The following is a 24,994-nucleotide window of genomic DNA, read 5'->3' as shown; positions in this document are numbered from 1 at the left end:
GTACCAACATAACAGAGAACATGCCCCATTTACACTGACTGCATGAATGAAAAGGAAGCAAATATCTGGAGAATGTACATATATTTAGGAGTAGGCAAACTTACCCTAGAGTCCTGAGGCAACGTCATGGTGGTTTTTGCAAAAGAGTTATGTTTTCTGTGGATTTTTTTATTCAACACAGTTGGAAACAGTTATGACAAAATGAGCAGCCATGAGCTTTAAAATAGGGTAGATTCAATAAATGGGGCTCAACCTGTATGTATTATTAGATCGTCCCAAAAGCTTGAACCAAATTCCCATCAAACAAGTACAACCTATTTAAATGAGTAAGGTTTATGTCAAAATAGAATATTAAATCTAAGGGGTTAAAATATGAGAAATGACTCTGGTGTTGAGGAAATATATAAATAAAGGAGTCATCAATAAGCATCTTAGCATGTATGAATAATGCATGTGGCCATTTCCCGTAGCCAGAGGCTGGAGATATTATTACACCATCATATCAACTAGCCAAGGTAATAAATTGGAGAGGAGAGGAGAGGGAGGTAGAGAAGACTGGGGATATTACGCAACCCCTAATGTCCCAACTTCCCCAAAGACACACATTCACACATACACACACACACACACACACACACTTCATTAAAAGTATACAGAGTAAAATCTTAGCTAAACATTTTGTCTCTCTCATGACTAACTTCAGCTGTTGAAGTGTGGTCGGCACAAAGCAGAGTGTAATGGCGAGAGTGTCACCAGGGTTCATGTATCTCCTCATTTAAAGAAAGCTGCCTGATCCTGTGCTAATCCGTTGGTGCCACTCGTTTGGCCGAACTCTGAATGATTTCATGGCTTCAGTATGACAACTCTCCAGGAAAAACACACCGATTTAGCCTCCAGTGGCACCACTGCTGCTGAATTACTGACTGTTAAGCCCCGATTACATACACAGTTAATGTGTTCTAATATTAGGTTATATGAAAGAGGAACATTAAGAAAAACTGGAACCTGTGCATCATTCTCTACAAAAACAGGTGTTTGTACAATGTAAAGCCAGCACTACATTTTTTGCTTGATCTAGCTGAGCCAGTATTAATTTTGGCCTGTGATCACAAGTTGACATTACAAGTCAACTTGTGAAGCAGAGATATATTTGGGCAGCCTGAGACAAAGTTCTACTAATCAGGAGTGACCATGTGTGATGCGTGCAGGTTGTTGCATAAGACTGCAATTTAAAAAAATGTGTTAATCCATAGCTTTTATTAATTCATTCATAAAAAAATATAATATACCTCATCATAGTTCTTATTTTCAAAGGTTAAGTTTTATTTAGTTGAAATTAACACTTAGCTGGGCATCTTGGCGTTAATGCGCCGTGCTTAGTGTGAGCCACATGGAATTGCACTTTCTTTCATGGAAAAGGCTCTTGCACTGTTAACACAAGCCACACTCAGCCCTGCATCTGAAGAAAGATAAATAATGAGTAAAAATGGAGTGAACAAGGGCCAGAGATGGAAGCCATTCATTCACCTTGAATGACTTCCAGAAAAAAAACAATGAGGAAAGGGGAGGAGAAGAAAGCCAGTAAGAAGGTTCCTCCAAATTTGATTTCCGGTGGCTGACCTTTGAAACACAATAGACAGAGAAAGAAAAAAGAGCAATGGTATGAATGCTAGAAAGGAAGAGGAAACAATTTGCTTCAAAACAAGTTCCCCAAGAGAGTCACAAAGTAAACTCTGATCAGCTAAAGTGCCCTTCGAGCTGCTGTCTGGCCATCAAAAGGTCTTGTTTGTTTAAGTGGCAAGTTGACGGTTCAGACTTTCCTTAAGTGTTACAAATTCAATGAAGGATGTATATCCTTAGGATCCTTAGGATGTTGGGAAATATGGTTAATTAGTGCATCTTTTGAAAAGCAAAAGGGAGATGCAAAGGTGGAGAAAGGGAGGGAAGGGAAATTCAGTAATGTGAGAGGTTAGAGGGCAGGGACTGCAGCAGCAAAAAGCAGATGCTGACGCTTCGTATTACACCGCATCACCAGCTGACCAGGATATCAGCTATATACGACCTTAGCTGCCCTTTATACTGATAGGAGCATCAGGAGGGAGGGAGGGGGAGAGGCTCTGAGAGACAAATAGAGTAACGGAGACCAGAGGTGGTGACAGGGGAAGGATTAAGGCTAGAGGAAGAGTGATGGGAGGCAAACAACAGCAATTAGTACAAGTTGGTGAGGGACAGAGGTCAGTGTCTGGCAGTGAGAGGGAAAAACAAGGAGAGTACTGGCAGGTACAAAAGAGGAGGAATCAGAGGGAAAAGTAGGGTTTGGAAAAAGTTGAATTTTGTTCCATTTCAAAGCACTGCTGGCGCTGCTCTGTGATACCATCTTGACATTTCTCATATCTCTTCATTTATCTTTCTCTGATCCCCACCTGTTCTCCTTTTCTATTTCTCTTCACGCATATGCTTCAGTGTTTTCCTCTAAAATCTTTCTTCACCTCAGAAATCCTCTCGCCTTCTGCTGGATTGCACTCTGAGTGTCATGTGACATAAACAACTTGGCGTGTCTTTTAATAGTAGCTGTCCTCATTTTATTGGGCCACTGTTTCAGCCCCCTCTATCTCTCTTTCTCGTTCCTTGTTCACACAACACCTTATGCTGCAGTACCATGGTAATGTGCTGCAAGGTCATCATCGCCACAGCAACTAAAGTAACCATGTTTAAAGCAAGGACAAAGTGATTAATTATGTCAGGTCCAGCCTGTTATCATGGCAATATGGTGGAATTCATATGAAAGATACCAAGTTTTCAGATCAACTCTATAACATCTGAACATTGTCGCCCACTATACTGTCCATTAATCCGGTTAGAGCAGTTAGCTGAGTCTAGTACAACAGTCAAACCAAGGTCTGCACACTGAAAGACAGCACAGGAAAAATCATCAACTCACTGACGGCAATGAAACCTATATCCTATTGCGCCTGGATTCTACCGGGCACGGCTCTATAACATCACATCTGCGACCCAGTTTTGTACAGTGCTCGGCATGGCTTCATACCCCACAGGGAGCATTTCAGAAGCAGAGCATTTTGCCTGTCTGATTTTGTTGACTTACTCAGATTTAGTTGATTTGGTAATTTGTCCTTGATTTTTGTGCTTCTACCATGGGTAAGTAGGTTACGTAGTTATATTGTTTCTTTTTTTGTCTGTTTTAATTGTGTTTTTGTTGATATATGATCAGGAGTCTGCAATGTTTTATTTTGAAAACTGGCCAAATTGCTCTGTGAAGCTTTCACCAAATATAGACTAGCCACGTATTCTCCCGTGAGCAGATAATAAAACACGGTGCAGCGCTATTGGTGGAATCACAAACACTGGCTGTGTCCAAAATCACTCACTATCTAGTGAGTTTGCCATTTTGTCGTGCTGGGTGAAAATATGAGAGATCTGTGTAAGAATTATAGTGGACCCAAAGTATCCCAGAATGCATTGTGAACAGTAGTGTACAACCAATGTTCACTAACCAAGCAGAATATACCATCACCCCTTTAGAAAAATGGTCCACCAGCCGATGTTAATGTGGCACATTTTAATTGTGCGACAGCAATGACATAATTGACGCCACAGAGAGAATAACCAAAGAAGTGTGTGAAAGTGTTGTTTTTATTTTGCTGGTGAGCTCTCTGTAAAGTCTTACCCTCCATCTAGAATTCCCTAGATGGGGGGTAGGGAGTAGTGAATGAGTGATGATTTTCTGACAGCCATTGCCTAAAATGTCTGTGAACACAAACAACTGGCGAATGTCCAGAACACGACGCAGCCATGCCCGGTGGAATCCAACTGTAAAAAAACATGAGAGAATCTACATAAAAATTGCTCACTTTGTTAACAGCGCTTGGCCCTGTTATTTTACTGGACGCTAGATATTCTCCTTGACCTGTATCTTCCGGCTTCACACACATATTTTCACAAAATATGATATCGGAGCAGTGTTCATTTTGTTGACAAAAACTACAACAAAAAATGTATTATTGATTATTTTCCAGAACAGAAACAAGACTAAAACTAAATAAGTTAAAAAAGTTATGATGAAACGTATTACAACCAAAACCAAAGACAGATGGTTAGACAAATGTACAAGTTAATTACCGCTTAAATGCAGTCTTATTCCATGACCTGCAGAATCACACATTGAATGCTCCTGATTGGCAAAATGTATCCTTCGCTGCCCAAAGTTATCTCAGAATTTCTTTTATCTGCTTGACCTGTTGCACTAATAAGCAGAGTCATTGCAGTACTGTTTTGACTCTGCCAGTAATTCTTTCTAATGTCATTGCTTCTTGGAAGGAAAAAAGCAACAGATTTATGGACTAAATTCATCTATACTTCCACAGAAAACTGGACAAAAAGACTGAAAGAAAACAGCTGGGACAAACCAGTAAAAAAGGCAAGCCAGCATGCTGACAATTATAAAAAGATAAGTAATGATAATGTATTGCATTGTCGAGGGCTGTGGATGTGACTGTAACTTTAATATTACTTTAAGTCTACTATCGTTTGTATGTGTAGGCTAGGAGTAGTGAGTGAATGATTAATATAAAGACGACCAAAATAAAATTAAAATACCAGTCATGCACAAAAAATGGCAAAGAAGATGTGTGAATTTTTGCTATCCAGTGTAATAGCAAAAACCACTTGCTGTAGCTGTAGCTGTAGCATATGGACAGACTGAGCTATATGAGCTAGGGGAACAGGGGCTAGCTAGCAGAGGGGGCAGGACTTTCATTCTCTATAAACACTGCAGATGACAATATTTGCTGCTTATATGAAAACACAGTGTTAGCTTACTGTGTAATTAATTGCTTTCTTGGTGCACACTGCTTTTTTCAGTTTATTTTTGAAAGCTGCTGACCGTCAGCAGGCTGATCACTTGACACAGGCCAGGAGGTGAGCTGGACCCCAAGGGGCTGTGTGCCTGTTTGGGATTTTAAATTTTTGTCAAAGTTAACCTGATGAAACAATTTGCCAACAGGAATACAAAACAACTGACTATTGAGTACTTTATAAAATATTGCATGTAATGTATGTCATTTGCTGTGTCATTCTATATGCTAAGCTAGTGCAAAATCTGCTAACAGCAGCTTTTTAACCAAGCTAATATGACATTCATTGATGGACCCTTTCAAGTAGTCTTATGAGTCATTATTGTTTGGTTGAAATGTGTTGTAGCAGAGCATCCAATATTACATTTATTCATTTGTTCATTTTACAGAAAAAGAAATACTTAGATTAGTAGCTGGACACAACAATAGCATAAATGTTGAGTTAAAATGCTAAAATATTACCCCCATAGAAGCAGGGTGGTGTTACTTTTTTCCTGCCAGAGTTTCGACAATTCTCATTTGATTTAACAGCTTTAAGTCCACTCCTGCCCCCCTACTCTGCCTCGGACTGGCTAACTCGAACTCTAACCCCACCCTTACCTTAACCTTAACCAACCCTAACCAACCGAAGCAACGAGTACTAATCAATAATAGGCAGAGTAGTTGAAACTCTTGCAGGAAAAAGAATAACGCAAGCAAGGTTCTTGTGCTTGGGGTATACAGCTAGCTGGCCTCATAGCAGTATTATCTCCGTATTTTCTCTTTAAATACAAGTCATATGTAGATTTACATAATATTCTCATTAATTATGGAGACATGGCTCATTAAGAAAACATTAAGTTACATGACAGTGAATAATGGCTGCTGGATAAGTTTTCCATTTTTACCTTAGCCAAAGAAATGGTGTTTGGTCTCCATACATCTACTGTATATCTCAGTCACTGTAAAAATTTAGCTTTTTTTCTTCCTGATCTCAGTGACATTAATGAGCTCAAATACCTTGCCAAGGGGATAACAGTATTAATAATGCTCATGCATGAGCCCTGTCAAACAGATGCTCAGTCCCACCCATGCAAGCTTGAGATTTGATCCGGCAGTCTTCGGCTGATTGCCGGTCATTCTGAAATGATACTCCATTACGATGATGTTTCCACAGATTGTACCATCAGGGTAATCTTAGACTTCATTCCATTCCCTAGTTTGTGACACACACACACACACACACACACACACACACACATCAGAATTGAGCACAAACCATGAGACAGCAGATCTGCATCATCTACGTGGGATACACAGAGATGAATGGAAGGTCAGTCAGTACATTGATATTCAGGACACAGCCAATTGAGTAATATGTATGCATATGCACACCATCAATTGTCTCTTTCGTGCACGCTCTCTATCTAACACACACACAAACAGACACACATAAACACACACAATATATGACTCCCTCCTTCGGCTGTAAGACAAACAGAGGGGAGGGTAGACAACGAAGGCAGTCAAGTGGCACGTGTGCAAGCTGTCGTCTGCACTGTGATATCACCACAAGTGTTTAAACAGCCTGATGTGCATAGAGACAAGTGATGATCCAGCTGTAGTAGACACCCACATGAATTGGGATGTGAGACTATATACATATACATATATATATATATGTATATATACAGTGAGGGAAAAAACTATTTGATCCCCTGCTGATTTAGTACGTTTGCACACTGACAAAGAAATGATCGGTCTATAATTTTAATAGTAGGTTTATTTTAACAGTGAGAGACAGAAAAACAACAAAAGAATTCTGAAAAACCTATGTCAAAAATGTTATATATTGATTTGACTTTAATGAGAGAAAATAAGTATTGGACCCCTCTCAATCAGAAAGATTTCTGTCCCCCGGGTGTCTTTTATACAGGCAATGAGCTGAGATTAGGAGCACACTCTTAAAGGGAGTGCTCCTAATCACGTTTGTTACCTCTATAAAAGACACCTGTTCACAGAAGCAATCAATCAATCAGATTCCAAACTCTCCACCATGGCCAAGACCAAAGAGCTCTCCAAGGATGTCAGGGACCTACACAAGGCTGGAATGGGCTACATGACCATCGTCAAGCAGCTTTGTGAGAAGGTGACAACAATTGGTGCGATTATTAGCAAATGGAAGAAATACAAAACAACTGTCAATCTCCCTCGGTCTGGGGCTCCATGCAAGATCTCACCTCGTGGAGCTACACTGATCATGAGAACAGTGAGGAATCAGCCCAGAACTACACAGGAGGATCTTGTCAATGATCTCAAGGCAGCTGAGAACATAGTCACCAAGAAAACAATCGGTAACACACTACGCCATGAAGGACTGAAATCCTTCAAAAGAAAGCACATGAGCACATGTACAGGCCCATCTGAAGTTTACCAATGAACATCTGAATGATTCAGAGGAGAACTGGGTGGAAGTGTTGTGGAAAGTGTAGACCAAAATCGAGCTCTTTGGCATCAACTCAACTCACCGTGTTTGGAGAAGGAGGAATGCTGCCTATGACCCCAAAAACACCATCCCCACCCTCAAACATGGAGGTGGAAACATTATGCTTTGGTTGTGTTTCTGCTAAGGGGACAGGACCACTTCATCGCATCAAAGGGAGCCATGTACCATCAAATCTTGGGTGAGAACCTCCTTCTCTCAGCCGGGGCATTGAAAATGGGTTGTGGATGGGTATTCCAGCATGACAATGACCCAAAACACACGGCCAAGGCAACAAAGGAATGCCTTAAAAAGAAGCACATTAAGGTCCTGGAGTGGCCTAGCCAATCTCCAGACCTTAATCCTATAGAAAATCTGTGGAGGGAGCTGAAAGTTCGAGTTGCCACACGTCAGCCTTAAAACCTTAATGATTTGGAGAAGATCTGCAAAGAGGAGTGGGATAACATCCCTCCATCTCAGGAGTTTGCAAACCTGGTGGCCAACTACAAAAAACGTCAACAATGGTTTTGCCACCAAGTACTAAGTCATGTTTTGCAGAGGGGTCAAATACTTATTTCACTATTAAAAAGCAAATCATGCGTTTTTCAGATTGTTTTATTCTGTCTCTCACTGTTCAAATAAACCTACCATTAAAATTATAGACCGATCATTTCTTTGTCAGTGGGCAAATGTACAAAATCAGCAGGAGATCAAATAGTTTTTTCCCTCACTGCATATATATACGTTTAAATACACGGTGGGTACGTATTCGTTTCACTGCAGTGTGGCTACCTGGCCGTGGTATTGCCAGTGTGGTGTAATGCAGCGGCAGCGGGGGTGTCATTGAGTTCATGGACATAAACAAACCCACTGCCAGACCAGTCTGCTCCTCTCAGGAATAGCAATGGAGGAGGTGTGTGTATAAGTATGTTTGTGTGTGTGTGTGTGGGGGTGGGTGGATGGAAGGGTAGATTGAGAAAGATTGAAAAACTGCGAGAATGGGGGGAAAAGTCACAGCGAAAGATAGACAGACAGACAGACAGGGTAAGAAACAGACAGTAAGTGACAGAAAAGGGAAATCCAGGAGACAAAGATGTAATAGATGGGGGTGAAAAAGTAGTCTGCCCACTTTGAAAAAGCTCCCTTGTGTAAATTTACCACCTCCGCATGTAGCATTTCAAGCACAGGGCTTTTATTGTCATAAAAAAGGCAAACACACACACAAACACAAGTACACGCAGTCTTTCCTTGTTATTTTTTCAATGTGTCATGACATGTGAATTTGAGAATGATAAAAACAAAAAACCGAGGAAGACATACAGATGGACAGACAGGTCGACAGAATGGAGGTACAGGTGGCATGGCCGGAGAAAGACTGTGGAGTGGAGATATTCTGCAAATAATGAGATGGGAGCAGAGTGAGAGAAGGGAATTAGACGGAGAGAGATGCAATACATGCAGCAAGATAAGAATTGTTTGTGACAGTGGAAAATCCTTGACAGGAAATGGTTCAGTAACAGCACAATGATCACTGATTAGGAGCTGAATGGCTGAAAATCTTAATAACATAATTGTTGTAAATATTATGAAGCTCAATATTTGATTAACACTAATGATTTGGCCTGGTGAATGTTTCACATTCCACAGTCTGGCATTTTCTGATCAACTCAGGAAATACCAAAGGAGTGAATGCTCCCCCAAAAAGAATACATCCACAATCGGTTTTCCAAATCGCGACCACACACACATGAAGTGCAGAATCACTGACTTGTCATCAGAGCAGCATTTGACTAAACAGCGGATAATCTGGACTCTTCAGCCGTCTATGACCAGTGATTCAGTTTGACACCTTAATCTGTGGAAATCACAGAGGGCTCCACCGTGGAGCCAACTGTATTTACTATAGATTACATCTTCCACTAGTGTGCATTAGTCCAGTGACAGCTTTGTAGACTGTAGGGGGAAACAGCAGTCATACACCACTGACTGACTCACTGTGATTTTGCCACTTGCCAAATGGTTTCGTAGGACTCCCTCAACCATTTGCTTGACTGACTGACTGTCTATCTGCCAGTGAGATGCTTTGTGCAGAATTTCAGAGGCTTGGGACTTAATGTCTCCACTCACATTCTCTTGCAATCACCTTGATCAGAGCATCTGCCCTATTTTCTTTTTTCTTGATAATTGAATAATGTAAATTAGCGTATCAGGGTGCTCATGTCATTACGCACATACACACACACACACGTTTTCTCTCTCTCTTACACAGACACACACACACACACTGCTCATCTGCATTCGACAGACTGCCCTGTGCCTGCTGAGGACAGCGGGGAGATGACATCACTTCTAAAGGACAGATTAGTTGAGGGATGAAACGAGAAGGTGGGGGAGGAAAAGAAAAGAGGAAACAAATCGGGTAGAAACCCCTCATTACTCTTTTTTTTTTTCACATCAACACCGTCAAATGCAGGTAGCCCTGCATCTTCTCCCTTTCACTCTTTCTCCGTTGGGGTCTTTTTCCTCTCACACACACGCACAGTTGTTTAGTCAGTCGTGTGTGATGTGAAATTCAGTATGTATCTGAGTGCTTCTGCGCTCTCACTGTTCTATACTCTAATGACCTTGTAGATCTGCCTGCTCTGATCTGCAGAGAAGCTTTTTCAACCCACTGAGAGTCAGAAACTGAAAGAATAACACAAAGTGAGCCATAATAAAAAAAAAAAGCAGAAAGACATAGAATAAGACAGACAGCTGTGGAGAGACAGAGGTGTTGCGATCAGTGGATGAGAAGAAGGTGTGCACTCCAAACAATGGGGAATATATTAGATAGACGCATCTATGAGAGCATGGCGTTGTTAATGGTTAAAAGGTAAATAAATCATAAACATATATAGGTAGGTAGGTAGGTAGGTTTATTATCACAAAAATACAAATTATATACCTATTAGTAAGTGGGCCACATTAATATTCTGGTAAAATATTGATGTGGCCCATTCCAAAATTTATTTTCCAAAATGCATTTTCTTTAGTATTTTCTTTCAGTTCTCTGAGCTGCTCTGATTTGCTGTGACTTTGGTGCTTTGGTTTATTGTGAAGGATGTAGCAACACAATGTGTAGACATTGTCATGAAGGTTAGCAACTGCCCTCACCCAACTCAAATATTAAAAAAGTTTTTTTCTGCAAGTTGATATTCAATGGTAGAAGAACATAAAGCCACATTAAGCGTATTAGATGAAGAACTGCAGGCTGTAGGCAGTCATAACAGTTTGGTTGAACCTCAAACATGTCATCCAAGTAAGTGACACCTTTTACCATAACTTCCTGTATGGGAAAACTGGCATCATAAGCTCTGAGCACAGTTGCTCACAGTGCAGCACAGAGCAGCCTATTTCAGTAATTAATCTTTCAATTTAAAACAAACAGATATGTTCTAAAATCCTGCTTGTACTCATAGGTCCTTCCTAATGGATACACAAACTTTACTAAATCATTTTTTTTTGTCCTTTCTACAACATGAACATTTTAATCATGATTTTAATGATTTTTCATGTGCATGTGTATGTGTGTTAATGCGTTTGTGTTTCAGACTGGTACAGGCGGCCTGGGCAACACAGGAGTTTAATCATTTCCTGAGGGCAGCTGTAGTGTAAACACTAGCAGACCAGTAATTATACAGGAGGAGTGTAGGGCTGTTCATATGTCTGTGTGTTTCAGAGTGAGTTGGTGTGTGTGTGTGTGTGTGTGTGTTTTCATTCATTCATCCATAAACGTGAGAGCATATTTAGCTTTAGTGTTAACAGTGGGAGTCACACAACAGGGATTTCAGTGTAGTCCAAGATAGAAACAGAGAGATAGAGTGTGTTCTGCCAGAAAAGGGAATGTGTGTCAGTGTATGTGCATTTGCGCATGAGTGTGTGTGCATGCATGTGTGTGTGTGCTAACTGCTCTGCGGAACATTAAACACTAACGTTACCCATTCTTTGTCAGCTCAGCTCTTTTCCACATTAAAACTGTCCCGCCTCAAACTACCACACATTAGCAGTGAAGCACGGTGGCTTATCTGCATATGAACACACACACACACACACACACACACACACACACACACGCACACATAATTCACTGAAATACACATCCACACATCACACTCAACATCCAGATGGTGAATAAAAATTCTAAAAGCCAAATGGCAGAACAAAGCAGAGAATGTAAGCGGGGACAACTTAGTCTTGTGTCTAAACAAACACAAATACCCCCTAAACACACACACACACACACACACACAGACACACAGAGTAAACAGCAAAGACTTACTGTATCTCTGCAAGGACTCATCTGACTGCTGCTGAGGGGAGAATGGAAAGTGAAATCCTCATGCTTGCTTCGCGGCACTCCTCTCTTTCACTCCCTCTGTCACTGCCCCCTCCTCCCTCCCTTCTCCTTCGCTTCCTCCCTCCCCTGCCTCTTTTCCTTCCTCCTCCTCCTCCTTCTCCTCTTCCTCCTTCCCTCCCTATCCTTCACTCCCTTGCTCCTTCTCTCTCTCCCTGCTTCCCTCTTGGCAGAGCCCTACTGTATTTAGACACACCAGTCTCCATATAAGGCAGCGCAGCTAAACATGTCACACATAATTTATCCACAGCAGGCTGCAAGTTCACCTTTCACAGCTCGCGCTTGGATCGTATGCAAAAGAGGGAGGAGAGGAGAGGAGGGCAACGCAGGGGAACTTAACTCAGATAAACTTCTCCTGTCAACAGCTAAGTTCCCAGCTTCACACTGCATGAGAGTGTGTGTGTGTGTGTGTGTGTGTGTGTGTGTGTGTGTGTGTGTGTGTGTGTGTGTGCGCCTGCTTGCATGTGTGTATGTTAACAAATGGTGACAATCAGACCGTGAAAATGCTACTGGAGAACAAAATGCAATTCACCTGCACTGTTTCAACACCTCCCTCTCCCTTTTTTCTTCCTCGCAGTCTCTCTACCATCTGTATCTGCAGGCAGTAAATCTCATACAGATGCTGTTTGTGAGACCTGTCCACCTGCACGCCCCCCCCCCCACCCCCACCCCCCTTTTCTCTACCTCCTTCTGCTCTCGTTATCTGTGCTGCTACCCTCATGACTGACGGAACAGAAAGAGGGAGAAAAAAAAACAAAAAAAAAACAAGAAAAGGGTTAAACAGGGGCAGAAGAAGACAGGAGTTAAATCATTTTGGGTTTTTTTTAAACAGGGTGATGCAGTGAATGAGAGTGCAAGGAGAGCGAGATAAAAATAATATGTCAACAAATAAGACGCCATAGCACAGAGTGCTGTCTAGTTGTGGCTGTGAGAATCAGCACGATTCTCTGATGATTTGTCAGCTTTTGCACACATCGATGGCTTTAAAAATGCATGCCTTCTGACCTCTCGTCTGCCTCCTCTACTTCCCCTGGTTGAGTTGTTTTTTCAACTTACAGCCTTTATATTGCACACACACACAAAAAAACAGAAAGGTGGCATGTGGATAGCAGTTGTGGTGAAGAAAAAGAAAAAGGAAAAGCTGAGAATAGAGAGACAGAGATTGGGAATAATAATAGCTGCACTTGAGTAGCAGTGCTAGCTGGTAGCTTTCTCCTCCCTCCTCCACAGCTTCAGTCCACTCACAGGACAGCAAGAGTCACAGCTCTGTTGCCATGGTGTCTAACTCCATCAAACACTACGTCAGGTGCATGTGTGTCTGTGCAAGCATGTGTGAGTGTGTGGTGTTTTGTGTGTGTGTGTGTGTGTGTGTGTTTGCAGAGGTGTGTGTGTATCTTGTGTATCTGTCAGGTGGGTGTTACCAAGTGACTCAGAGGCACATCACTGACTTGTGGCTGCAATATATCAGAGTGTTTGGAATTTATCACTGTATTTGCTTGTGTATGTGTGTGTGTGTGTGTGTGTGTGTGTGTGTGTGTGTAAGGGAAAGGTGTTGATTGAACAGCAGCCTGCAGCCTGCCCTCAGAAGCACCTATGATGGATCTGTACTGCTCTAAGTGTTAATGTTGAGCTCCAGCTTCTATAAATATTTATCAATTTGTCCATAGAGTCAAAGCAACGTACTACAGACGCCGGTTATATGGAATTTCAATTTTAGATCTGGCAAGTCACTGACTTGTGCCCAAAAAAGGCCCTGCAATTGTCTTCCAAAATTAGACTGAATTGGGAATGGGATGCAGTGTGTCCAAATGTGTACAAGTTGTTTTGTGACAATAGACTATAAACGGATTCTAAAACTACAGGACATGATGGCACTGTACATCTGAGTTATGCTTTGTAAGAAAATAACTATTTTAATTTCCCTCACGTTGAAAACACAGATGTCAGCAACAGATTTAGGGTCTTGTTGTTGTTGTTGTTGTTGTTTACTTTATTTATACCCGTAGGTAAATTTGTTTTACAGTGCAATGACATTCTATGGCATCCAGTACAAAAAACAACACACAACACAGAACATCACACTACACATAAGGACAGATAAAATAAATAAATAAAATAAAAAATTGCTTGCTCATGCACACTTAACTACCATTATGGAAAACTTTAAGCAAAATGTTCTTTGTATTTAAATATGTTTTGGTAGCAGGAACAAGCTGTAAACACAACTTTGACATATTACCACCTGATAAAGTTGTTATTGTTATGGTTGCCAATTTACACATCCAGCTGATACGGACAAACATTATTATTAGTCATGTTTCTGGATACCTGGCCAAAAATTAACAATCCTTTTACCTCTCATTTAGTCTTCACAAACTCTTGACAAAATATCTGACTCTTTTACTGCTAAATGCTCCACTATATTTGCCAGCTAGTCGCTATCTTTGTCTGTCTGCAGCTTGTCGTTGGATTGGTAATGAACAGTTATTTTTGGGTGCTGCTGAGAATGGTGAGAGTGAACCAAAACAATGAGCTAAAAGTTGCTAAAATGCTCTGTAGTGCTGAGGGGAACTGCAGAGTCAGGTGTGTATTTTCTGTGGGTTTGTCACTACAAGCCACACAATTCACATTACAGATAGTAGTTTGACCCATTGTTAATATACAAATATTGCTTAATGCAGCTTTAAGTGAAAATCTACAAAAAGTTAAATGTTGGCTACTTCTTATCAAAACTATTCAATGTTTAGGCAGAATGTCCCCTGCCAGTCTTCCATATTCCAATACTATGTATATTATATTGTATTATATTATATTGTATTGTATTGTATTATATTATATTACATTATATTATATTATATTATATTGTGTGCATTAACATGTAAGCACTATTTTAATGTTAGTGGGTTGAAATTTAGATAATTTTATCTACTTTATATACTGTTGTTGTGGTTTAATTTACTACATAAAAATGCAATATATTTAGAAGCTCATTGTAAGGTTTTAAAATATGAATCTGCAAAGCTCTTGTTCCCCCAGAGAAAAGTGCAAAGTAGTATGAAATGGTAATACTAAAATAAATAACTACTTCAGAATCAAGTACAGTACTTGAGCATATGTACTTTCCACCGGCAAGCTTCTAGTCTAAAAGGAGAGAGTAATGAAGAAACAAGGTGCAGTGAAAGGTTTTGGCCTATAATTGCCTCAAATGCAGATAATTTAATGCACACTAAGGTTCCTGCTCACTGCTATGCTGATGTCTGTGTACAGAGGAAAGGACTTTTGAGGCACTGCTTTCTTACACAAGCCAGTGTCCCTTACATCCACGCTCATTCTGAGCATCAAAATGAGGCCACGGATCCATGAACATGTGTCCCTTGTGTTTCAGATCATTACAGACAGGAATGAGGAAAATGTCTGAAAAAAATAGAACAAAGGCAGGAGGAGTTAAAAGTTGGACAACGAGATCTGGATCCATATATCACCTTTGATCCAAGCTGCTAAGCAAAGCCAGAGCTGGACAGAAAGCAAAAGAATATCTACTGGAGAACCTCAACAATCTTACCAAATGGAAAATCCAAAAGGGTGAGAGTGAGTCTGAGAGGTTTTCAGCATTCATAACAGACCTCTGATCTGTTGTTGCGTATCTAAGGTCAAATCATTAAAGAGATGATCTTCAAACTACAGTAGCTATTTCAGTCTGTTTAAACTATGACCTTGCAGAGCATCTGTGCCTTTTATTTTCTAATCTGTACAGCTCTGTGTGCTAGTACCAACATATACTGGGGCCCCAAGATGTGATCTCAGTGGAAAGTGTGGGACTCTGTCAATACAGAGCTTTATAACAGACCAGTAGTGGAATATGTGAATGACTATTGTTCAAAAACCTCCTAAACCCCAAAACTCACCACTGAAATAGCTCTGGTATGACCACATTCTTCAACTTATAACTAAAGACAGACATACATCTTTCTGCTTTTCTTTTCTTACTTAGAGTATCTCTCTTGGGATTACTGAAACACACATTTTCAAGAACACCTTACATACCCAGATAAAATATATAGACACACACTGTACATGTACATACTTTTGTGCATCAGGCAGCTTTGAGTCTCCCAAACACCAAAGATCAATTATTACAAAGCGGAGGCAGAGATATAGATGCTATTGTCACGTAGGTGACTGGTGGATAATTCTATCAGGCGACAACACAAATACAGAAGTGGGGGCTCTTATTGAAAGGAACCAATAATTAAAAAGAAGAGATTCTCCATTTTGAGTTTTGACAGGATTTCTGCAGGGGAAGAGCTGATAGAAGCGGTGCTCTGTCAGAGCTAAATGGAGACAAACCGAATATTCAAAAGATTTGATTTGGTCTGATCTGCATTATGGCTTTTGTGCATTTCATTTCCCAAGCGACAAAAGCTCTTTGCATAGTCCGTTACAATGTTCTGCATAAAGAGCTTCCCACGTCCAGATGATACACACTGTCAAAAGGTGCAAGACACACAGGTACAACAGTTTCCTTTGAGACTTTCTTACTGTTATCCCTTACTTATATAGTATAATATATTAATATAATATAATATAAATAAAATTACCTTGAGCTGTGTTTTATTTAAAAGCTGGATTTTGAGATAATACAACTTGTGTATTGTGTACGTGTGTATTGTATATTGTTATTTTCTTCAGGAATCTCTATGTACGACTGACATTTAAATAATGTCCTTTTGGAATAAATTTTTTATTTAGAAATCATCAAGATTTCAAGCCTATTCCTCACTCTAGGTCTTCATTTTGACCTTCCTTTGTATCTCCACATGACAATGTTGAAACATGATTTCATAATGGGGTTCCAGAGTGGAGGACTGAAATTTCCCATTTGAGTCCTTGGGTAATAAAGTTTAACAGTCCCTGCCCTGGGCTGCTGCAGTCGTGCTTTCCAGCCTGTCTGTGTCTCTGGCGCAACACATGTGGTCACAAGCCTCTGTGGCCGTTTAACCACAAAATGACCCGTGATGGAGAAGCCACGCTTTTACCCGCCAATAAGCTTGCACTATTTTCACTTGGCACAACATGTATATACCTCAAAATAGGCAAGTATTTGTAGTATTATCTACAACTGCTGTTAGATTTAATTTAAATTACGAAGACCTTTCCAAAAATCCTTCATCAGTGATCGTTGTCAGGGAAATGTAATTTATAGTACATCGTTGGGTGAAGCTGTTTTTGACCGGGCACATTAGACTTACATTTAAAAAAACCCATAATTTGTTTAGTGTTACACAAAGCATATCAAACAGAAACATGCAACATTAGCTGAATGTTTTGCAATTAAACTTTATGAAAACTGTAATAAATTGTGTCCTATTCTCTAACATAAATATGCTGGACTGTACCCAATGTACATAAAGAGTCTTCAGAATGGTAACATTAATACTGTGCAATTCCATGAGCCAAGTTATACCTTCCTAAAAGTTACACTGTGTTCACCAGTACTCCCATAGTACATGCAAAACCTTCCCACCATATTCAAATTAGATACAGTTAAACAGTATCTGCAAGCAGGAATTAAAAAAACACATGCAAAAAAGAACAGTGACAGACAGAAACTAACACAGATATTCCTCATGCATATCAGCTATTTCAAATCTCTCTAAGATATATCACTTACATATTTCCTTGTAAGAGGAAAAACTATAGCAGCAGTCACTAGCAACAGGCAGGGAAGTTGTCGGAATCATAACATGTCAAATATTAATGACACCCTGTCGTCTCTATAGAGCGACTCTCCCCTCTCCTCATCTCAAGAGGCAATAATAGGCAGATAAACACATCATCTGGTAAACCCAGCAGCTGTCGGCATGGTCAGGGAAAAGCTGTCTTACCTGCCTGGTTGTCTGTGTGATTCACTCGCACTCAGTCTGGGTGTATGAGTGTGTGCGCGCTCACACACGATCCCTCCGAACAGGAACTGATGAATCTGCACGACTTCAGCCCTGCAGCGTGCAGTGCATTATGGGGTTTCAGTCTCCCTCTTTCTGTCTGTCTGTCTGTCTCTCTCTCTCTCTCTCTCGCTCTCTCTCTCTCTCTCTCTGTTGGCACGGTGTTAGAGGGGGATGTCCTCGCCTCCTGTCTGGAGAGAGGAGGGTGAACTCACACACGCTGTCTCCACATACACAATGCAGAAGAAGCCTCATGATGACGACCGCCGCGGCTCTGGTTGCCGTGGCAACAGCATCCCCCCCCCACACACACACACACACACACACACTCCAACTCTCTCTCTCCCCTGCTCCTGTAGCTCTTCAGGCTCTCTCGCAGTGTGTTCTGTTTAAATACCAATAGCATTTACTTTGAGCCTAAGCTAACCAGCTAACGCAAAAATTAGGAGAGTGATCATGTGATCACTAACTGTTGCTTCTGCCTTCTGAGATAAAGGAAGGGCGGTGTGTAGAAATACAGAAGAAAATATAGAGCGTTTGTGTATATGCACATGCCTCTCTGTGCTTGTGTATGACTGTGAGTGTGTGTTAGAGTATGTGGGTTGGTGTGGTGGTTCCTGGAAGCAGGCTATAGTTCCTGTTTGTGGTTTCTTTCCTTTTCTCCATTGTTACTGCCAGTGCACTGAGGCCTGCAGCCCTTTGATAACACACATTTCAGTCACATTACCAACAAGGGAAGTATAACTGGACTGACCAATGAAATGATGGCCCGTGTGCACACATGCATGCAGGCAGACAGACACACAAAAAGACTGATTACACTGACTGGTGTAATTATTTCAATTTTCATCATTATTCACTTTCCTGGAGGTTGGTTTTATTTAGTGGGCAGAATGACAATAGGAACTCGATGGGTTATGAAGAGAGGGAGGGTTGACAGGCAGAAAAAGAGGGAGAGGGAGGGAGGGAAAGAGAGATGGAGGAATAAGTATTGTAAAAGAGAATGAGAGTGAGGAAGAAAAGGAGATGAGACCTCCTCTCCACTGTCTCCCATGGCGACAGAGTGGGTGGAAGGCTGTGTCTGTCCTTCAGACCCTCTAAATCCGCAGTTCACAGCTGAGTCCTGCAGCACAACCATAGCTGTGGTAACCCCTAACGCTCAATCTTTCATCATCTAGCCTTCCCGTTATTCTTCTCTTGCAGCTGTCATCGCCCTCTCTTCCTCTCTTCCCCTCAGTCTTGCACCTCCCCATTCGGCTCCCAACCCTACCTGAACGTACAAGAATCCGTCACCAAAACATACATACCACATGTTCATGTTTAGATCAAGATGAGAGATACCACCATGCGGAGGGAGCTAGAAAGACCCCGAGTAGTCAGATCAGTTATAAACTACATCTCCCATGGTTTGGTTCTCTGTCTTTCTAGTAGCCATGGGAACATGTAGGAAGTGGGATTCACTGAGCATAGATTCTTGATAGGATGATTAAATCAGTGAGCTTAGCAGAGGAAAGGAAAGGGAGTAGAGTAAGGTATAGACAAGGTAGGAGGCAACAGATGGTAGTGAGTGTGTGGTGTGTTTGTCCATGCAGATTGCCAATACATACTTTTTCCTCTAGTTTATTGTTTAGGTCTGCAAAGAATGTGCCACTAAGTGAAAGCTCCTCCTCCAGTCACTCGGTGCCCTGCTTTTCCGTAGCGCTTTTTTTTTGCCTCTGGAAGGAGCAAATATCTGAATAAGCTGGCATTATCACTGAACACTCATGTGCTCCATGTAATGAAGGGTCCTTGAGTTTCAGGGACACTGAATAACCTGCTCAGATTTGAAAGCCAGGGTGATTAGTCTGCTCTTTGGGACTAATGGCAACAGCAGGTGTCCACAGGCTACGTGTGCCACATCCATTCATTAGAGACATTAACACTAACCACTCCCGCACATACACCCACCCCCGCACACAGAGAGAGAGAGAGAGAGAGAGAGAACTCACTACTCATTGGAACTATTCATTAACAACATTGCAACTCCCCTTAAGCGCAATGACCATTGATTAGGCTTATGCATAATGATGGTGGTGGAACTGCTTGTGTAATTATTACTGGCCTCAGACTTTTATTCATATGGGTTATAATTTTTATAGCACCCCTGTATTATAGGTATTGTGCCTCTTTCTGATATCAATATATACTATTGCTGTGCATATTCTGCTATACAGGAGAAAACAAGGCTCTATTGCTGCATGTGCTCAGTGCTAGATAATTGTGAAGCAACTTTCAGGTAAATGCTAATTTGCAAAATACTTAGCATTCCTTTTTAGCTGTCTTTATAACCTATCAGGATCTGTTATGGTTACCAAGTGTCACTTTCAAAGAACCACATGCCACAATATGAACATTGCTTAGATCACTTTCGCCTAGTAAATGGTGTTTGTTTGGTCACAATATGATGATGATTTGTTATTGTATTGACGATTTCAGAACCACTCTTTAATATTTTATCCTCCTCCTTGGTTCTCAGCACATCCAGCACTTGGCTCTGTAAAGGTTAAAGAAGGTTGGGGTCAAAGTTGAACAAACTTTAACTTTAGGCACAGCATGTATCAGAATAAACTACCACATGACTACTGCCATAAAAAAGCCAACCAACAAAAGTGGCGAAAACCACAAAAAACTTTAATAGGGAAATGTAAAAACATCCTTAGAATATTTGTCCAGATTTATTTTTTTTATTTTGATCCTTTCTCATTTATCAGTGGATGCATAGTCTCTAGTGACAAGTAGAGCATGGAATATTTGAGTTGTCCTTGGCAGTAACAGATACAATTAGAACATTTGGGAAAGATTATTGGCTTAGCACTTACTACTGCATCACTTGTGGGGGTTGTTGAAGGAAAAATACAGTATGGAATGAATATGATTTTTACTGTACTTTGTCATACTGCATGTAAAGTATGCATAAAGTCAAAACAGGGGGACTATTCTGCTGCAGTGGATATCATTAGTTTTCTGTTCATGATCTCACAAATGCATAGCTTTTCAAATGGCGCATCTGACAGCAAAATAATATTTACCCATTTATTTTTAAACACCTCTTCCCTCATCTCTGTCAGAGAGACGAAGGGGGGTGAGGGGTTCGATGTCTGTCTCTGTTATAATCAGTCTGTTCCTGTAGAGAGGGACTCACACCAAACAGAATGGGCAAGCATCAAAGTATTGAATTATTTTTAATATTCCTTCACATGCAGACTCAGACAGTCCTCTCAGTATCACCCCAACAGGCCGTTGCAAAGTAATGTTATTATGCATCATGCTTTCCCCTGAAAAAGGTTAACAAAACATAGAAGTTTGCTTAATTTGTGGAGCAAACGTTTAAAATGAAAGGCCTGCACAGGCAGTATCAGTAATCTGTTTCCTGCTAGGGCTAGAAACTAAACAGAATGCCAAAGGGTTGTCATCACCCTGAAATTAAAAGTTGTTGTTGTTGTTTGAGGCTGAGAAACGTCCACCACACAATACCAATGAAATGCCAAGTGCAGCTTCTGTAAGTCATGGAAGCAAACAGCAACATCTCTTAAGAGTTTGGCAAGAGTCAGATTATACTGATCAACAAATAGTGAACCCGTAGCCTCTCCAAAATAAACAGTACAAACAAAAAAGGCCTTAAGGTGAGTGAGCTAAAACACTTAATCACTAACAAAATATTAAAATCATAGCAGCCTAGATGAGCTCCCACTTGTAACCTTGAAAGGCCAAGGCTGATCATTATGTTACATTCATTTGTTTGTTTTTGCTTTTGTCCAAGGTGAATTATAATAAGTGTAATAAAACTCCCTAGAAACAAAAGCTGGGTCATTACAAAAGTGGAAGTGCATCGCCCTCAAGCTAAAAGTGTTCAGCGCTTCAATGCTAATACTTGGAGTTGTTTTTTTATCTTTAAGAAAGTGCTGGTGTTCATGGTTTTTCGAGGTGTAATTCAAAAAGGTGTGCTTTGATGGACAGTGTCTGTGCTGACCTGCTTTCAGCGGGGAGTTCATTCCACAACAAAGAGCCTTGACCCATAAACACAGGGACCACCAAACAACACTGTAGCTAAATGGCTACAAGCATACTAGGCTAACCATACAATCAGAAAGCTAAGCATTCAATAGACATCATATAACCCCCATTTGTTTCAATTAAAATCCAGTCAATCAAATTTGCTTACCATCCCCTGGCTGTCAGCTTGACAACCAGTTCAGCACTGCTGCCCTTGACTGCATAGATGAGCGCCACTGAATTATTGGGACAATAATGTGATTTGTTGAGAAGTGTTGGATAGAAGAAAATTCCTTGTTAATGCCACTCAGACAGAATGGTGTAATGTAGCTGTAACCTTGTTAGTCTGTAGCAGCGTCTTGCTGGGGTGACTTAATGCAGAGAAAAGAGCTTGAACTGTAGATTGAATGTGGAGAATGTTAACTCAACTTCATTTCTCTTTCAAAAACTCATACAAATAAGCAATGGTATGAGGATGCTAAAACACTTTGCCTTCGAATCTATGTGGGAGAGATGTTGACTTTTCTGATAACAAAGGTCACAATGGGGTTTGATCCTGCCTAGAGGAGAGTCACAGTACTTACAAGTAATACACACACAGACGCATATGCATGCATACACATGAAACAGGGTGGAAGAGAACAAATCCCAGCAGGTTGCCCTTGGTAACTTACAGTTGGTAAATATTCATAAGTACAATCTCTAGACTCATCGGAACTAGCAGAAAGACATGTAAATGTGTGAGACGGAGGGGGAAAGACACAGGGAGATAATTGTTATTGGAGAGTGTGTTGGAGAGAGAGAACAGATGCTAAGACAGAGAGACAGAAGGGCGAAGGATAACAGCGGAAAAACAGAAACACTGGTTTTATTATTGGTTTTGGTAGTTTAGACACAGTTAGAACTGAAATGCTATGGTCTACAAGATACTTTCTGAAACTAACTGGCAATTATGGTAGCTTACTAATGCATAAACAAAACTAAAGTGCGCGTTGTTTGTGTGGAGATAAATAGCTGATTAGAGATGCATGAACAAAACTATCAGAGAACATTATGCACCATAACTGGATCACTGACTTTCTGAGCTAAAGCGCTGAATTTGAAGCCCAGATTATAATAACATGTTGAAACAGATTCCAAGTGCACATGACCCATGTCTACAGTTTGTACTCAGAATACCAAACTGTTACTTTTGTTGCTGTGAGAATACCTCAAAAATCACCTGCAGCAGCCGCCAGGGAATATGAAATCGAGATTTTTCTGTTTGATTTGGACAAACAATATTGCCTGCGGTGAATGTGTCCTGACCACACAAAGTGCATATTCATAATGTTGCAATGTTTATTCACCAGATGAGGTGCATTGTATTTAATGATTTACAGCACTTCTTCATTTCTTATTTCATAATTCAAAGTCAGAATATCTTTCCCTGAAGGCACACACTCGCAGCTGGTTATAAAGGCACAGCTCACAGAGCGGATCAACCCAGAAGGTGAGCAAACCCTGAAGGGCAGAGCATGTCCACTCATGAGCACTACATATACTGTACCTCTGCTTCTTCCATGTGTTCCCTTAAGAGGTGATAAGTAAAGCAACCCTCGGCTCTGCCTTCAGAGAAAGACACAAGTATAATGTTTCTGTGAGGAAAACTAGATGCTGACTTTTTGAAACTTTGTCCTGCTGTCAGGGTTGGATTTTGTACCTTATTTTAGGTGAGAATTATTTTCACTTTCCTTCTGTATTGATCACAAGCAATGTACACTCAGGCTGTACAGTATGCCTGCTACCCAATACAAAGATCTTCTCTGAGCTCAGTAATATCACTTACACTGACCAGAGGAGGGCTAAGTTGTCGCGGAGCAATGTTCTCAGTAGTGCTGGGAATTTAAAAAGAGACTTTACTGTAACTTTTCCCTTTTTTGCATTTACTTAAATTTGGCTTTGTCAACATACACAGCATCACACAATGCCTTAAAATGCTTATCTGACATGAGGCAGTCCAAAAGGATCAGCTCTCTGCTTCTGTATCAGATTTCAACTTTGGCCTTTTAAAAAAATAACAATCTCGACATCTATCTCTCCTTTAGCTAAAAATAAGTCTGTTTCTAAAAGGTGCTGGCTAGTTTAATTGACTAATTAACTCAAATCCCAAGAGGACTGTAACAGCCAAATGAAATTTAAAAAACAGCTCACACAACACTCTGCATTAGAGCCAGTCACTTAGTATTTTTGTTAGTGAGCAATAGTCTGCATGAATATCCCTTTTTTAATCTCTCTTTTTCTCTCAAATACATGTACAAACATGCAAATCTCTGTTACGCACATACTCCCCAGCGCAATGATTTTTCACTTTTCACACTCTTTTCCCCTTTCCTTTGAAACAGAAATCCCCAGCTGCAGCACTAATAGCATTAGCAGAGCATATCCAATCCCCTTAGTACCCCGACAGGGAGCACAGAGCTCAGACCTACACTGAGAAAGATACTCTGGGGGACTACACTACCCATACTGCCTTCCATCCAAAGTAAACAAGTAAAACAAATATTATTATTATTAAATATTATAAGAGTAGAAAGGTGTATGGTATATTATCAATATTATCACACTGAGGCGCAGTTAGAGCGGAGTGTTTTTTGGTGGGTGGCTGGTTCGGAGTACTGTGAGAAAAGCAAAAAGCAAATGACAGGCTGAAGAGGGTTATCTAGAGAATCAGGTAAACCCAAAACATTGTTTAACCCATTTTATCAGCCAGCTGTGTATGAGTGTGACAGGGAGAGATTTGTATAGAATATGACAGCTTACGATGAGTGAAAGCTGTCTCTATGGAGGCAGTAGGATTTAAATATACAGTAAAAACCTGTTCCAATAACAGATTTTTGCATTGCGTCATACAAAACACATAATGATAACATGATCACTGCATCGATGTCTTCTTGACAGGCCTACAGTGTTCTACCTGAGCTAATTAGTGCTGCATAATGCAGTCCCTCAAGGATTTTGTAGACCTTTTTTGTGATTGTTGCGATCTAAAATGCCTGATTTCGTGGCAGCTTATCTAACAAATTGCAATTAAAGTTGCTGTGATTTGGGGCGTTTTTTTTTAAACTTTAGAATTATAGTTAAATCATTAACCAGTCCCTTCAGGATTACACGGACATAACCCTTTCCCAAACCATGCACATTTAAACCAGCTTACCATAATTCTTTCAGCGCTTGCAATTGACCGGGATGCAACAGTGATGTGTTCAGTCTGACTTTCTGACTTCGCACATATCTGCAGCAACTTGTAAAC

General features: G+C 40.6%; 1 protein-coding gene and 1 long non-coding RNA gene across 9 annotated transcripts in view; one reads left to right on the top strand and one right to left on the bottom strand.

Annotated features, from left to right (window-relative positions):
• The window catches only part of LOC119883023 (muscleblind-like protein 1), a 68,009-nt gene extending 50,129 nt beyond the window's left edge, over positions 1–17,880 (bottom strand). For 5 of the 8 annotated variants that reach the window (XM_038693476.1, XM_038693481.1, XM_038693482.1 and 2 more), the window contains exon 1: positions 11,654–11,799. The gene's annotated coding sequence lies outside the window, so the exon portion shown is untranslated. Of the gene's footprint in view, positions 1–6,132; positions 6,157–8,655; positions 8,729–11,653; positions 11,800–17,613 lie in introns of those variants that run through there. The other 3 variants (XM_038693480.1, XM_038693479.1, XM_038693477.1) reach the window with 3 other exon arrangements.
• Positions 3,123–16,483, top strand: LOC119883024. Its single transcript, XR_005440575.1, has 3 exons — positions 3,123–3,159; positions 4,386–4,938; positions 15,114–16,483. It is a non-coding gene; the product is annotated as an uncharacterized LOC119883024 (long non-coding RNA).
• Positions 17,881–24,994: the final 7,114 nt, after the last annotated feature.

The sequence above is a fragment of the Micropterus salmoides genome, unplaced genomic scaffold, assembly GCF_014851395.1.
Source record: "Micropterus salmoides isolate LMB-PRFRI ecotype aquatic unplaced genomic scaffold, ASM1485139v1 Ms_hic_scaffold_3, whole genome shotgun sequence".
Lineage (NCBI taxonomy): Eukaryota > Metazoa > Chordata > Actinopteri > Centrarchiformes > Centrarchidae > Micropterus > Micropterus salmoides.
The sequence above is the reverse complement of the archived record's forward strand: the minus strand, read 5'-3'. Positions and strand labels throughout refer to the sequence as shown.